This window comes from Pleurodeles waltl, chromosome 5 (genome assembly GCF_031143425.1).
Source record: "Pleurodeles waltl isolate 20211129_DDA chromosome 5, aPleWal1.hap1.20221129, whole genome shotgun sequence".
NCBI lineage: Eukaryota > Metazoa > Chordata > Amphibia > Caudata > Salamandridae > Pleurodeles > Pleurodeles waltl.
Window position 1 is genome coordinate 526,318,835 of NC_090444.1, and position 14,192 is coordinate 526,333,026.

Here is a 14,192-nt window from a genome sequence, read left to right on the forward strand (position 1 = left end):
GGGCCTGGCAGGAGTAGCAGGAGGACTGGACTCTGGTAAGTCAAATCTATATTACTATCACCCCCCTACCTGCATGCCATCACATACCCCCACCCCTGCGCTCACCCCCATCACCCCACCACCTCACATACACCCCACCATCACAACCCACCCATCCCAATACCAAGCCCTGCATGCACCACCAATGCATGGCCATCACTCACAACCCTGCATGGACATCCATCACTAAAGCATGCTCATTAGAGAGAATCACCTAGCCCACAAAATCTCTACTCACACAAGGCAAAGCTGATTGGCCAATCACAACCATACAGGGAAACACACCCACGCACAAGATGTCACACGCAGAAACAATAACACAGCATTTACATCCCCATCGGTCCCCCACACAACGTCACCGAAGAGGCGGTTGCAGCAACATCCAGTCCCCCCACAGGAGAGGCCCACAGTGATGACAACAGCTCTGGACGCCTGTATCTGGATGACCAACCTGGCCCATCAGGTATCTCTGGACAGTCGGTTACCCAGGCACAGTCTCATACCACCACAGAGCCTCCCCCCTCAGGACACCCCAGCACAGCACCCACCCAGTGGGCCCATACCTCTGTCCCCAGGACAAGGCAATTATCAGTGTGTCCACCACTACAGGGGCCCCAGGCAACCCCATAAACACAGGACAATAAGGGACCTGGGGTCAGTGGCAGTGGGCACATGGTTCAGGGGACAGAGGCACCAGACAACAGGGAAGCTGGGAGGACTGCTGTGTGACAGGGAGAGGACAGGCCCAGGGAACCAACTCTCCAGGAGGCACTCACCAACATCCTGGGAGCATACCACCATTCCCAGGAGATGTATAAATAGGAATGACCTGTAGTTGGCTGCAGTCAACACACCAGGTGCCAGAGTGGGGCACATATATCTGAAAATAGAGATGCCAAAGGGTACAGTAAGTGGCCATAGAATTGGGAGAATCTGCCTGCCATGCAATGTCAAATACAAAACTGTCAATGCAAAGTGAAGCTACAGTGTGTTACCTGTGTGTCACTGGAAGTACTGTCGTATAATAGCTGTTTTGTTGTCCTCATTCTCATCCTCTGCCTCCTCATCTTCACTGTCCAAAGGGTCCACTACTGCCACACGCCCATCTCCAGCCTCATCCTCCTGCAGAAAAGGCACCTGGCGTCTCAAGGCAAGGTTATGCAACATGCAGCATGCCACGATGATCTGGCACACCTTCTTGGGTGAGTAGTACAGGGATGCACCTGTTAGATGGAGGCAACGAAACCTGGCCTTTAGGAGGCCGAATGTCCTCTCTATTATTATTCTTGTTCGCCCATGTGCCTCATTGTAACGTTCCTCTGCCCTTGTCCTGGGATTCCTCACAGGGGTCAGTAGCCATGAGAGGTTGGGGTAACCAGAGTCACCTGCAAATATCGAGGGATACCTGTTAGTCAAGCACTAACCCTTATGGCCAGCACCATACTCATACACCAACATATACTGGGTGGGAACCATGGGCTCACCTATTAGCCACACCCGGTGCCTCTGGAGTTGAGCCATCACATATGGGATGCTGCTATTCCTCAGGATATAGGCATCATACACAGACCCAGGATATTTTGCATTGACATGGGTGATGTACTGGTCCGCCAGGCACACTATCTGCACATTCATCGAGTGAAAGCTCTTTTGATTTCTGAAGACCTGTTCATTTCTCCAGAGGGGTGGGGCACAAATGCAATATGTGTACCATCAATAGCCCCAATAATGTTGGGAATATGTCCCATTGCATAGATGTCAGCTTTCACTGTGGCCAAATCCTCCACCTGGGGGAAAACAATGTAGCTGCACATGTGTTTAATCAGTGCAGACAACACTCTTGTCAGCACTATTGAGAATATTGGCTGAGACATTCCTGCTGCCAAGCCCACTGTCACTTGGAAGGAGCCAGTTGCCAAGAAATGGAGCACAGATAGGACTTGCACAAGAGGGAGGATCCCAGTGGGCTGACGGGTAGCAGATATCAGGTCTGTCTCCAATTCGGCACAGAGCTCTGTGACTGTGGCCCTGTCCAGTCTATAGGTGAGGATAATGTGCCTGTCCTCCATTGTTGCCAAGTTCACCAGGGGTCTGTACACTGGAGGATGTCTCCATCTCCTATTCATCCACAGCGGTTGTAATCTAGGGGGCAAAACGGTGAGCAGCTGGTCAGTATTCCACATTTCCAAACACTACAATGCATTGCATGTTGTGACTGTAACAGTATGTTGTTGGATAGTCCCAAATGGTGCCTATGTGTACTGTGATGTAGTTAGGTGACATGGCCTGCCCCCCCCCGAAATGGCGTCCGCATGTCCTGTGTGGATGGACATGTGGAAATTAGGTAATGCCACTGATGTTGTGTGCCGTTGCGGGAGGCAGTCGAGTGCCGCCGTGCAACTCCTCATTGGTTGTCATTGGGCCCTATGGGTTACAGTGGCCAATGGTGATGTACGCCGGTGGTGACGGTACACACCGCCGCGGACGTGACCGCCATTTTCTGTCTGTTCACTCACTTGCTAACTGACCTTCAACAGGACAGGACCTACACTGCAAGTGCTGCTGTGACCTGTGTCCGGAACCGACCATGGCTCGTGTCAGTGGGGAAAGGGCCCCTGCCTTCACCGCTGCAGAGATGGACAGACTGGTGGATGGGGTCCTACCCCAGTAACCAATGCTGTATGGGCCTCCAGACCAACAGGTGAGTACACTGTGAGCACGATGCAAGGGGCATGGATGCATGGAGTGCTGTGTGTGAGGGCCTCGTGTGGGGGGAGTTGGTGGAAGGGTTCTGGGCAGCGTGCTGCATGTATGGTGGGCAATGTCTGTGTGTAAGGGGATGTGAGGGCTATGGTGGGCCATGAGGGTAACAGGCCGGATGGTATGACTGATACCTTTTTCTATGTTTATTTTCTGCAGGTCAGCGCCCATCAGAAAAAGGGTATATGGCGTGCCATCATCAAGGACATACGGACCCTGGGGGTCTACAGCAGGCAGAGCACACACTGTCACAAACGGTGGGAGGACCTGAGATGCTGGGCAAGGAAGACGGTGGAGGCCCAGCTGGGGGTGGTCTCCCAACGAGGAAGGGGTGCCCATCGAACCCTGACCCCCCTGATGGCCTGCACACTGGCGGTGGCCTATCTGGAGCTAGATGGGCGCTTGAGGGCATCACAGAAGCCACAAGTGGGTGAGTACAGTTTCCCAATATACTACTTGCACGTGGTGAGGTGGTCTTCGGGTGGGGGATGTGAGCCTGTCGGTGCCCCTAGGCCAGGCCGGATATTGCAGGGTAGGTCCCATGTTGGGCAGGGGCTGATGAACACCACCTCCTACCAAGCTAGTAGGCATCCACTACTGGGCATGGGTCTGTGGGTGTCAGGTATGCTGCTATTGGGTTAGGTATTCCTGTCCATGGGCTGGTGACTGACACTGGGCCTGGAAGTGCATTGCCTAGTGCATGGGGCTGTTCCCTGTGTGTGTGTGTGTCATGCACACCGACAGTGGTGTTGTTACTGCCATTGACCAAATGTATCCTTTGTCTCTTCCACACCTTTTTGTTTTGTCACCCTGTCCTTAAGTGCATTAGCATCATCTGGTGGAGGAGCAGAGGCACCGGTGATGGAGGGAGTTGCATCCCACAGGACCCAGGAGGCCGAATCCACGAAGGTAAGGGCACCAGTGGGAATGAGGGCGAGGGATGCACCGCGGAGGAGACAGAAGGGGACAGTTCGGACAGTGATACCTCCTCTGATGGATGCTCCCTGGTGGTGGCGAACACCTCTGTGTCCACTCCAACTACAGGTACAGTCACCACCCCCCGTACCAGTACTGCCCTCCCAGCAGCCCCTCAGTGAGTTTCCCATGCCCCCTCACCCAGGAAGGTGGGCATCTCCTTCTCCCCAGGCACCTCAGGCCCTGCCCCAGGTAGCCCTGCTGCCCTGAGTGAGGAGGCTATTAACCTCCTGCAATCCATCTCTGTTGGGCAGTCAACCATAGTGAATGCCATCCAGGGGCTGCCAGCCCATTTGCAACAAATAAATGCATTCCTGGAGGGCATTCACCCTGGCATGGCAGCCCAACAAAGATCAATCCAGGCTCTGGCCTCAGCCCTGATGGCAGCCATTGTCCCTGTCTCTTGACTCCCCTCTCCAACTTCCTCTACCCAGTCTTATTCCCCTCAACTCCAACCTATCCCAAGCACACATTCAGACCAGCATGACCCAAGACAACACACAGGAGTGGCTCAGGCAAACATAAGCACCACACATCAGGCACTCACAAACACCATCCAGATGCAGACATACCAACATCCACTGCCTCCACTGTTTCCCCCTTCTCCTCGTCATCCACCACCCTCCTAGTAGCATCTCCACTCACACCTGCATGCACTACATCCTCATCCACTAGCCCCATCACCAGCACGCCTATCACTATACACCCCTCACTGATAGTCACCACCCCCACATCCATGCACACGTCCCGTGTCCTCTCCCACTGTGTCTGTGCCCCTCCATCCAAAGTACACAAACCTAAGCACTCAGACACCCAACAGCCATCCACCTCACAACAGCATCCAGCCCATGCACCTGCACCCAAACACAGCAGACAGACACCTCCTACAACCACTCCCTTTTCCTCCACTCCAAAACCTTCACCCTCTTACCTGTCCCTAAGAAGCTTTTCCTCTCAGCCGTTGACCTCTTTCCTACCCCTCCCCCATCATTCACATCAGGCCAGGGTGGTCCGAACCCAGGCGAGCACCTCAGCTACCCAGTCCACGGCCACAGTAGTGTCGGCAGCTACTGCAGTTGGGAGAGCCTCCAGGGAACCAGCCATCAGCACTGACAGTGTGCCTGCACCAGCTGTCAAAGCGAAGGGCAAGGAGGCACCACCAGCTGCCAAGGGTAAGAGCAAGGAGGCACCACCAGCTGCCAAGGGGAAGGGCAAGGATGCACCACCAGCTGCCAAGGGGAAGGGCAAGGAGGCACCACCAGCTGCCAAGGGAAAGTGCAAGGAGGCACCACCAGCTGCCAGGGGTGAAGGGCAACGAGGCACCACCAGCTGCGAAAGGGAAGGGCAAGGGGCCTGCAGGCAGGAAGGACAGGAGGCCTGGGGCTGGGACTGATTCTGAGCCCCCACCACCAACCATGGCGGTTCAGCCATCTGAGGCTGCAGGGGAAGGGCTGGAGCCTCCCCCTACCACTGGCATCCCCGACACCAGCACTGTCACCAGCAGCAGCAGCCCCAGTGGGCAGCGTCCGAGGCTGCAAGGGAAGGGCTGAACGCTCCCCCACCACTGCCTGCACCAGCACCACTGCCAGTAGCAGCAGCCCCAGTGGGCAGCCGTCCGAGGCTGCAGGTGAAGGGCTGGAGCCTCCCCCGACCACTGGCAACCTCGACACCAGAACCACCAGCAGCAGCCCCAGTGGGCAGCCATCCGAAGCTGCAGGGTAAGGACTGGAGCCTCCCCCCACCACTGCCTGCACCGCCACCAGCACCACTGCCAGCAGCAGCAGCCCCAGTGAGCAGCCATCCGAGGCTGCAGGGGAAGGGCTGGAGCCTCCCCCTACCACTGGCATCCCGACACCAGCACCGCCACCAGCACCACTGCCAGCAGCAGCAGCCCCAGTGGGCAGCCGTCCGAGGCTGCAGTGGAAGGGCTGGAGCCTCCCCCCACCACTGGCAACCCCGACACCAGCACCGCCACCAGCAGCAGCAGTCCCAGTGGGCAGCCGTCTGAGGCTGCAGGGGAGGGGCTGGAGCCTCCCCCCACCACTGGCATCCCCGAAACCAGCATCGCCACTGCCACCACTGAGCAGCCATCACTGCCGGCAAGCAGTGTGTAGTCCTGCCTCCATGGGCTGTAGTGCGTAATGGACCCTGTAAATCCTGTAGGTGTGACACCCAGGTGAGAGACTGTGACCTTGCACTCCCCAAGTGCTGCATCACAGGGCACAAGGCCCCCTCCAGAACCAGTGTAAGACGCCATCCATTCACCCCCTCCTTGCCAGGATGAAGCACACAGAGCACAAGGCCCCCACCAGAACCAGTGGAAGAAGCCATCTACTCACCACATCCTTCCCAGGATGAAGCACACTGGGCACAAAGGCCCCTCCAGAACCAGTGGAGAAGCCATCCACTTGATAGACTGTGGCCTTGCACTCCCCAGGACCCAGCAGTGGGCAAACCACCCACTTGAGAGACTGTGGCCTTGCACTCCCCAGGACCAGGCAGTGGGCAAACCACCCACTAGAGAGACTGTTGCCTTGCACTCCCAGGACCAAGCAGTGGGCAAACCACCCACTGAAGAGACTGTGGCCTTGCACTCCCCAGGAACAAGCAGTGGGCAAACCGCCCACTTAAGAGACTGTGGCCTTGCACTCCCCAGGACCAAGCAGTAGAGAAGCCATCCACTTGAGAGACTGTGGCCTTGCACTTCCCAGGACCAAGCAGTGGACAAACCACCCACTTCAGAGACTGTGGCCTTGCACTCCCTAAGACCAAGCAGTGGGCACACCATCCACTTGAGAGACTGTGGCCTTGCACTCCCCAGGACAGAGTGATGGGCATGTTGCCCCCTCCAGGACCAGTGGTTTTGTACTATCTTCCGGCTGAGGTGCCCCAATTCCCTGTCCCCCTGAGGTGCCTGTGTATTTTCGACCTGTGCCCCTGCAGTGTTTTCTCCGTGTTGTTGCAGGAGTCAAGTTGGGCCTTGGCATTTGTGATGTGGCCCTGTGGCCCACGGACATTGAGGACGGGCAGTGTCCCTCCATTTGTATATATGTATATACTGTTTTGATTTTGAAGCACAAATTTCCACTATTTTATCTTACTTCACTCACTTCAATCACGACTACGGGGTAGATATGTGATGTTATTTAATCTGTTTGTGTATATGGTGTTGGGGTGATGTGTGTTGTGTGTGTGTCACTCTCTTTTTCCTCCCCCCTCCCTTGTGTGCTAGGCAGAAATACTCACCGTGGTCATCTTCTCCAGCGTTGCTGTGTTCGTAATGCATGAAGAGGTATACAAGCATGGGGAAGATGTGCAACCGGGGCTCCATGGCATCGTGGTTCTTCCTTGAGTCTCCAGAGGTGAGTCCTTTGCCTCCTGTGTACTGTTTCCGCCGTGCTTTTGATGTCATTGGTACCGCCCCGGAAAAGGTGGCGGATAGGCCTGTTGTCATTTTGTGGGCGGTACATTGTCTTCCGCCTGGCTGTTGGTAGTTACTGCAGCGGTGCTTGTTGCTACCTCCGTGGCGGTCGGTGTGTTAAAGTGGCTGTCTGTGTGGGTGGTTTACGCCGTGGTCATAATTGCATTTATTTTACCGCCAGCCTGTTGGCGGTATTACTGCTGCTTTATCACCGACCGCCAGTGTTGTAATGAAGGCCTAAATCATGAAAGTAAATGCTATTTTTGCTATTGTATGAACATCTGGGTAACGCCTTTAAAAATATTTCATGATTTTAATATGTACATTGATTATTATTAGTGTTTCAATTATTAGTAAATGTCTAGGTGCAGTTTGAATTGATCACCAACATTATTTGTATTCATTGTTTTATCTAAAGTAGCCATCATTTAAGCAACATAGTTAAGCATAGGCTATTAAGATATGAGTGAGAATTGAAGGCCCAGTTCGGAGTTCGGCAGACGGGGTACTATGTCACAACTGCAACAGAGTTCCCTGTCTGCCAAGCACTCTCTCTGCCTGCCCAATTTTGAGTCAGGCAGATTGCCAGACCTACGCCAATTGAGAACAAGCATTTGCAATGCACTAGGGTCTCGCATTTGTCAGAGTTACAGCTGTTCACAGTTGTAAACTGCCAACCAGATTTTTCCTGCATTAAAAGAAAAAAACTGCTGTACGGTTCAGACAATGTGCAATTATGAATGTAACCGGCAAAAGTGCAAGTAACGAAGCGCTCGACGTCTGCCCAGCGAGATCGCGCTCCGAAAACAGAGAAAAAGCAGACTGTTTGCCACTGCTAATGTATAAAACTTCTCACAACCCCTCCCAACATCCCTACCCACAGATTCGATCTCAGCGGAGACCATCTCAGCCTTCTTGAGGAAGAGGTATAAGTGCTCCTCCAGAAAAGGGCAATAGAGTGCCTCCACACTATCAGGGAATGGGTGTCTACACTTTTTACTTTGTCATTCCCAAAACGGATGGCTCCCTCAGACCTTTCCTGCTAATCAAGGCTTCTAAAAAATATATCCTGTTGAAGCATTTCCATATAACAACACTACTGGAAGCCATCCCTTTTCTCCGACAAGGCAATTACATGACGGCATGCAACCTCATGGATATCTACTTTCACATATCCATTCACCCTGCCCATCGCTGGTAGCAATCGCTTTATGGTGAATGGACATCACTACCAATTCAAAGTATTTCCTTTCGAAGTCATCATGGCTCCAATGGGGTTCATGAAGTGCCTTTCTATGGTGGCACTCCTTCTGTGATGGAAAGGCAATCACATCTTCCCCTACTTCAACCGCTGATCCACAGCAGTGTTAGGCAACAATGCCTACCCACTCTCAAGCGACAATTTTTCTGTTCCACAACTTGTGATTCACTACAAATGCCACCAAGTCCCAACTCAAACCTCAAGAGATTAATCGCTTCCTGGGTTATGTGTTCAACATAGTTACATGGAAAGACTACACCAACCAACAAAGGATGTTGGCATTCCAGCAGCTGCTGCCTGCTTTCATCCCAATTGCCAACACATGATCAAAACCATCATGATCCTTCTAGGAATGATGGCCCTGTGCATTTCTACTGTACTGCATGCCATGCTCCACATGCACTCCTTACAATCTTGATTTGCGGGGGCAAGGCCTGTAGACTGACAAAAATGGCATCCGACCAATGAGCGCTGATCCTAGGGTTACCATGAAGGCTGCTCAGAAACTTTATAGTGGGCCAAAGTGGGCTACAGTTCCGGAATGCTAGCAGAAACTGGTAGCCAACTTCTGAGGCCCTGGACAAGGCACAGAACGAGAGAAGAGGCTCCTCCAGGAGCACACATACAGCAGTGCCCATCTTCGGGCCAAAATACTGCAATAGTGACAATGAGGCGGACCTGAACTTGGCTCCGTGGCTGTCGGGGCGAGGCCAGTACTGCCTGAACTTGTGATGCACCCGAGATCCGGTTGTGCAGCTGGTGGTGTCTGGGGCACTTCGAAGTAGATGAGACTGAAAAGGGCGTGACTCTGCCGTCACAAGTATACGACTGCTCTGCGTTTTTATGGATTATGAAATCCGGCAATCTCTAATGAGCGAACCCCCCATAGAACAGAGCACATAGTAAAACCACCCAAATAGCATTTACAGACTGGGGCATTAGAACCACTGCCTTGCATTACAACAACAACTCCCTCAGCACCAACCAAATATCTGACGCACGATTAAGAGGCGCTTCCATAGGCGCATAGAATGTTTCACCTTAATTGCTTAGTTGTCATGTGGTGAGGACGAGCGGACACAGTTGTCAAAATCACGCTCGCCTCCTTATGGCCCCCTGGAGCAGAACACGCGTTACACACTTGTGACGGACTCACTATTGGCTTGTTCATGAGTACGATCGTAACCGGCAAAAGTGCAAGTAACGATCGGGAAATAACTCAGTGACAGCTTGTGTTTTTAGTGTAAAAGGTCATTTATTAGGACAGGGTTGCATAAGCAAAATAACCTTAACTTTTATAACGTAAACCGTAACTTTATTAACGCCCTCCCTTTAACATCTGCCTCGCTCATCCTTCCCCTTCAAACCCTTATTTCGTTTCCATTCCCCTACGCACTCCCCTTTTCCTTTCATGCCCCATTTGGTTCGTGCGTACCCCCACTCAGAGCCTTCACCTGCTTGTTTATTCCCTGGAAGGGTGGCCAAGCCCGCATCTGGCTCACCACCCTCCCCCATCTACTGCTCGCTCTCTGCTGCAACCTGCCCTAACTGACAAGTAAACCTCCCCCCTTTTTTGCCCTACCTCTAACTTCCATCCTTCAAAACTCTTCTTCCAATTGCCGGGTGGGTGGGAGGCCAAACTATCCGCACGATGGGTCCGCGCGGAAAGAGGCCGGTCCCTCCACCCCCAACCCTTTTTATTACCACCCCTAAGACCCACCCCCACTTACCTTACTCCCAATCCCCTGTCCCGCCGTCACTTCCTTTCCCCGAACCGTCCCGCGGGGAAGACTAGAGCGTTGCTCTATGCTTCCCGCGGGCCCCCTCATCGGGAAATAACTCAGTGACAGCTGTATTTTTTGTGTAAAAGGTCATTTATTAGGACAGGGTTGCATAAGCAAAATAACCTTAACTTTTGTAACGTAAACCGTAACTTTATTAACGCCCTCCCTTTAACATCTGCCTCGCTCATCCTTCCCCTTCAAACCCTTATTTCGTTTCCATTCCCCTACGCACTCCCCTTTTCCTTTCATGCCCCATTTGGTTCGTGCGTACCCCCACTCAGAGCCTTCACCTGCTTGTTTATTCCCTGGAAGGGTGGCCAAGCCTGCATCTGGCTCACCACCCTCCCCCATCTACTGCTCGCTCTCTGCTGCAACCTGCCCTAACTGACAAGTAAACCTCCCCCCTTTTTTGCCCTACCTCTAACTTCCATCCTTCAAAACTCTTCTTCCAATTGCCGGGTGGGTGGGAGGCCAAACTATCCGCACGATGGGTCCGCGCGGAAAGAGGCCGGTCCCTCCACCCCCAACCCTTTTTATTACCACCCCTAAGACCCACCCCCACTTACCTTACTCCCAATCCCCTGTCCCGCCGTCACTTCCTTTCCCCGAACCGTCCCGCGGGGAAGACTAGAGCGTTGCTCTATGCTTCCCGCGGGCCCCCTCATCGGGAAATAACTCAGTGACAGCTGTATTTTTAGTGTAAAAGGTCATTTATTAGGACAGGGTTGCATAAGCAAAATAACCTTAACTTTTATAACGTAAACCGTAACTTTATTAACGCCCTCCCTTTAACATCTGCCTCGCTCATCCTTCCCCTTCAAACCCTTATTTCGTTTCCATTCCCCTACGCACTCCCCTTTTCCTTTCATGCCCCATTTGGTTCGTGCGTACCCCCACTCAGAGCCTTCACCTGCTTGTTTATTCCCTGGAAGGGTGGCCAAGCCCGCATCTGGCTCACCACCCTCCCCCATCTACTGCTCGCTCTCTGCTGCAACCTGCCCTAACTGACAAGTAAACCTCCCCCCTTTTTTGCCCTACCTCTAACTTCCATCCTTCAAAACTCTTCTTCCAATTGCCGGGTGGGTGGGAGGCCAAACTATCCGCACGATGGGTCCGCGCGGAAAGAGGCCGGTCCCTCCACCCCAACCCTTTTTATTACCACCCCTAAGACCCACCCCCACTTACCTTACTCCCAATCCCCTGTCCCGCCGTCACTTCCTTTCCCCGAACCGTCCCGCGGGGAAGACTAGAGCGTTGCTCTATGCTTCCCGCGGGCCCCCTCATCGGGAAATAACTCAGTGACAGCTGTATTTTTAGTGTAAAAGGTCATTTATTAGGACAGGGTTGCATAAGCAAAATAACCTTAACTTTTATAACGTAAACCGTAACTTTATTAACGCCCTCCCTTTAACATCTGCCTCGCTCATCCTTCCCCTTCAAACCCTTATTTCGTTTCCATTCCCCTACGCACTCCCCTTTTCCTTTCATGCCCCATTTGGTTCGTGCGTACCCCCACTCAGAGCCTTCACCTGCTTGTTTATTCCCTGGAAGGGTGGCCAAGCCCGCATCTGGCTCACCACCCTCCCCCATCTACTGCTCGCTCTCTGCTGCAACCTGCCCTAACTGACAAGTAAACCTCCCCCCTTTTTTGCCCTACCTCTAACTTCCATCCTTCAAAACTCTTCTTCCAATTGCCGGGTGGGTGGGAGGCCAAACTATCCGCACGATGGGTCCGCGCGGAAAGAGGCCGGTCCCTCCACCCCCAACCCTTTTTATTACCACCCCTAAGACCCACCCCCACTTACCTTACTCCCAATCCCCTGTCCCGCCGTCACTTCCTTTCCCCGAACCGTCCCGCGGGGAAGACTAGAGCGTTGCTCTATGCTTCCCGCGGGCCCCCTCATCGGGAAATAACTCAGTACTGCTGTATTTTTAGTGTAAAAGGTCATTTATTAGGACAGGGTTGCATAAGCAAAATAACCTTAACTTTTATAACGTAAACCGTAACTTTATTAACGCCCTCCCTTTAACATCTGCCTCGCTCATCCTTCCCCTTCAAACCCTTATTTCGTTTCCATTCCCCTACGCACTCCCCTTTTCCTTTCATGCCCCATTTGGTTCGTGCGTACCCCCACTCAGAGCCTTCACCTGCTTGTTTATTCCCTGGAAGGGTGGCCAAGCCCGCATCTGGCTCACCACCCTCCCCATTCTACTGCTCGCTCTCTGCTGCAACCTGCCCTAACTGACAAGTAAACCTCCCCCCTTTTTTGCCCTACCTCTAACTTCCATCCTTCAAAACTCTTCTTCCAATTGCCGGGTGGGTGGGAGGCCAAACTATCCGCACAATGGGTCCGCGCGGAAAGAGGCCGGTCCCTCCACCCCCAACCCTTTTTATTACCACCCCTAAGACCCACCCCCACTTACCTTACTCCCAATCCCCTGTCCCGCCGTCACTTCCTTTTCCCGAACCGTCCCGCGGGGAAGACTAGAGCGTTGCTCTATGCTTCCCGCGGGCCCCCTCAATCGCTCGATTTCTGCCCGGCGAGATCGCGCTCCGAAAACAGAAAAAAAGTAGTCCAACCCCAGCGAGCCTCGCATGTTTTCCGTACCTGGTCGCTGTGCTCGAGGAGGGCTAAACACAGAAAAGGCATGACTTATGCATCGTGCCTTCCACTAATCAAAAGAACCGGATTCTAACAGCCAAGCCAACTTGCCAATGAAAGAAACTGACGTGACGTTGATGGGGCTTCAAGCCCTTTTCTAATACCTAAAGCGTCTTGCTAGCGATACGCATGCGCGAGCCCATGCGACGCAGGCTCGACCCTAAAAATTACTCCATTGGGTAAACGTTTCTCTGACAGGCAGAGGGTGTATGTACTGTCAAAGTTAAATCATCTGTCCATCTATCTTATTTAGAGTCAGTGGTACTATGCTTTTTTTTTTTACTATCTGTCCCCACCAAGAGTATCAGGCAGTGAGGGAGTGTTAAAATTAAAAACGACCCTCAAAACATGGGAGAAAACTTCCATGGGATAAAACTGCATTAGGAGCTTTTGGAAAAGTAAAAAACTTGTAAAAGTTTGGTGTGAGTGTCGATCACCAATGACTTTGTATGAACTGCTGTTCGGGAGCTCATACTAACTCAGAGACTTCACCAGAGGTCTGAAGGAGTATTCTAAATTTGGTGGGCAGAGCAAAGGCAGGGTTGCGGACATAAAATCGTCCGTCATCCTGACTGTCTTTACTGAATCCACCGCACTGAGTTTTGGGGGTCTATTGGATACAGTATGAAGCGATTTTGGATGTTAAAAAAATGTTTAACTCTATTAAATCTAGCTGGTGTTTATGTTAATATTTTCAAGGCAGAAGAAAAAGAAATATGATTTGATTTTTTGTGTTTTTGAAAGTAGTTTGATTTTGAGGTTTGAGAGCAACATAAGTATGAATGTATTCAAAGTGTCAATAATGTAAGAGTGGTTCAGCTTGATGTAAAAAATAGAAATGGATGAGGGGTACAAAATATATTTTAATAAGCTACAGAATACCTTTCACTGCACATTACATACAATTTAGGTCACTCCTACACAAGACTGGGTGTTATGGTAACGACGGAAGTTAAATTGGCTATTGATACAATGAATATGTAAAGTGTAAAACGTGTTTTTGCATTATTTTTAATTAACAATTACATTATGTACACATTAATTGAGAAATTACATATATCATTTGCAAAATCAATTTTTCAATATTATAAATATGATTGTATGTAGTGATTTAATTTTATTCTTTATTTATTGTTAATATTTCCTTAAAAACAAAAATGACTTAGTGCTTTAACACCAGATGACAGAATGTAGTTGCCTAAAAACATAATCATATAATGTGTATATTTTTCCATAATACAGATTCTATATTAAAAGTTAATAACTAGAAATAGCGAATACTTTAGCAA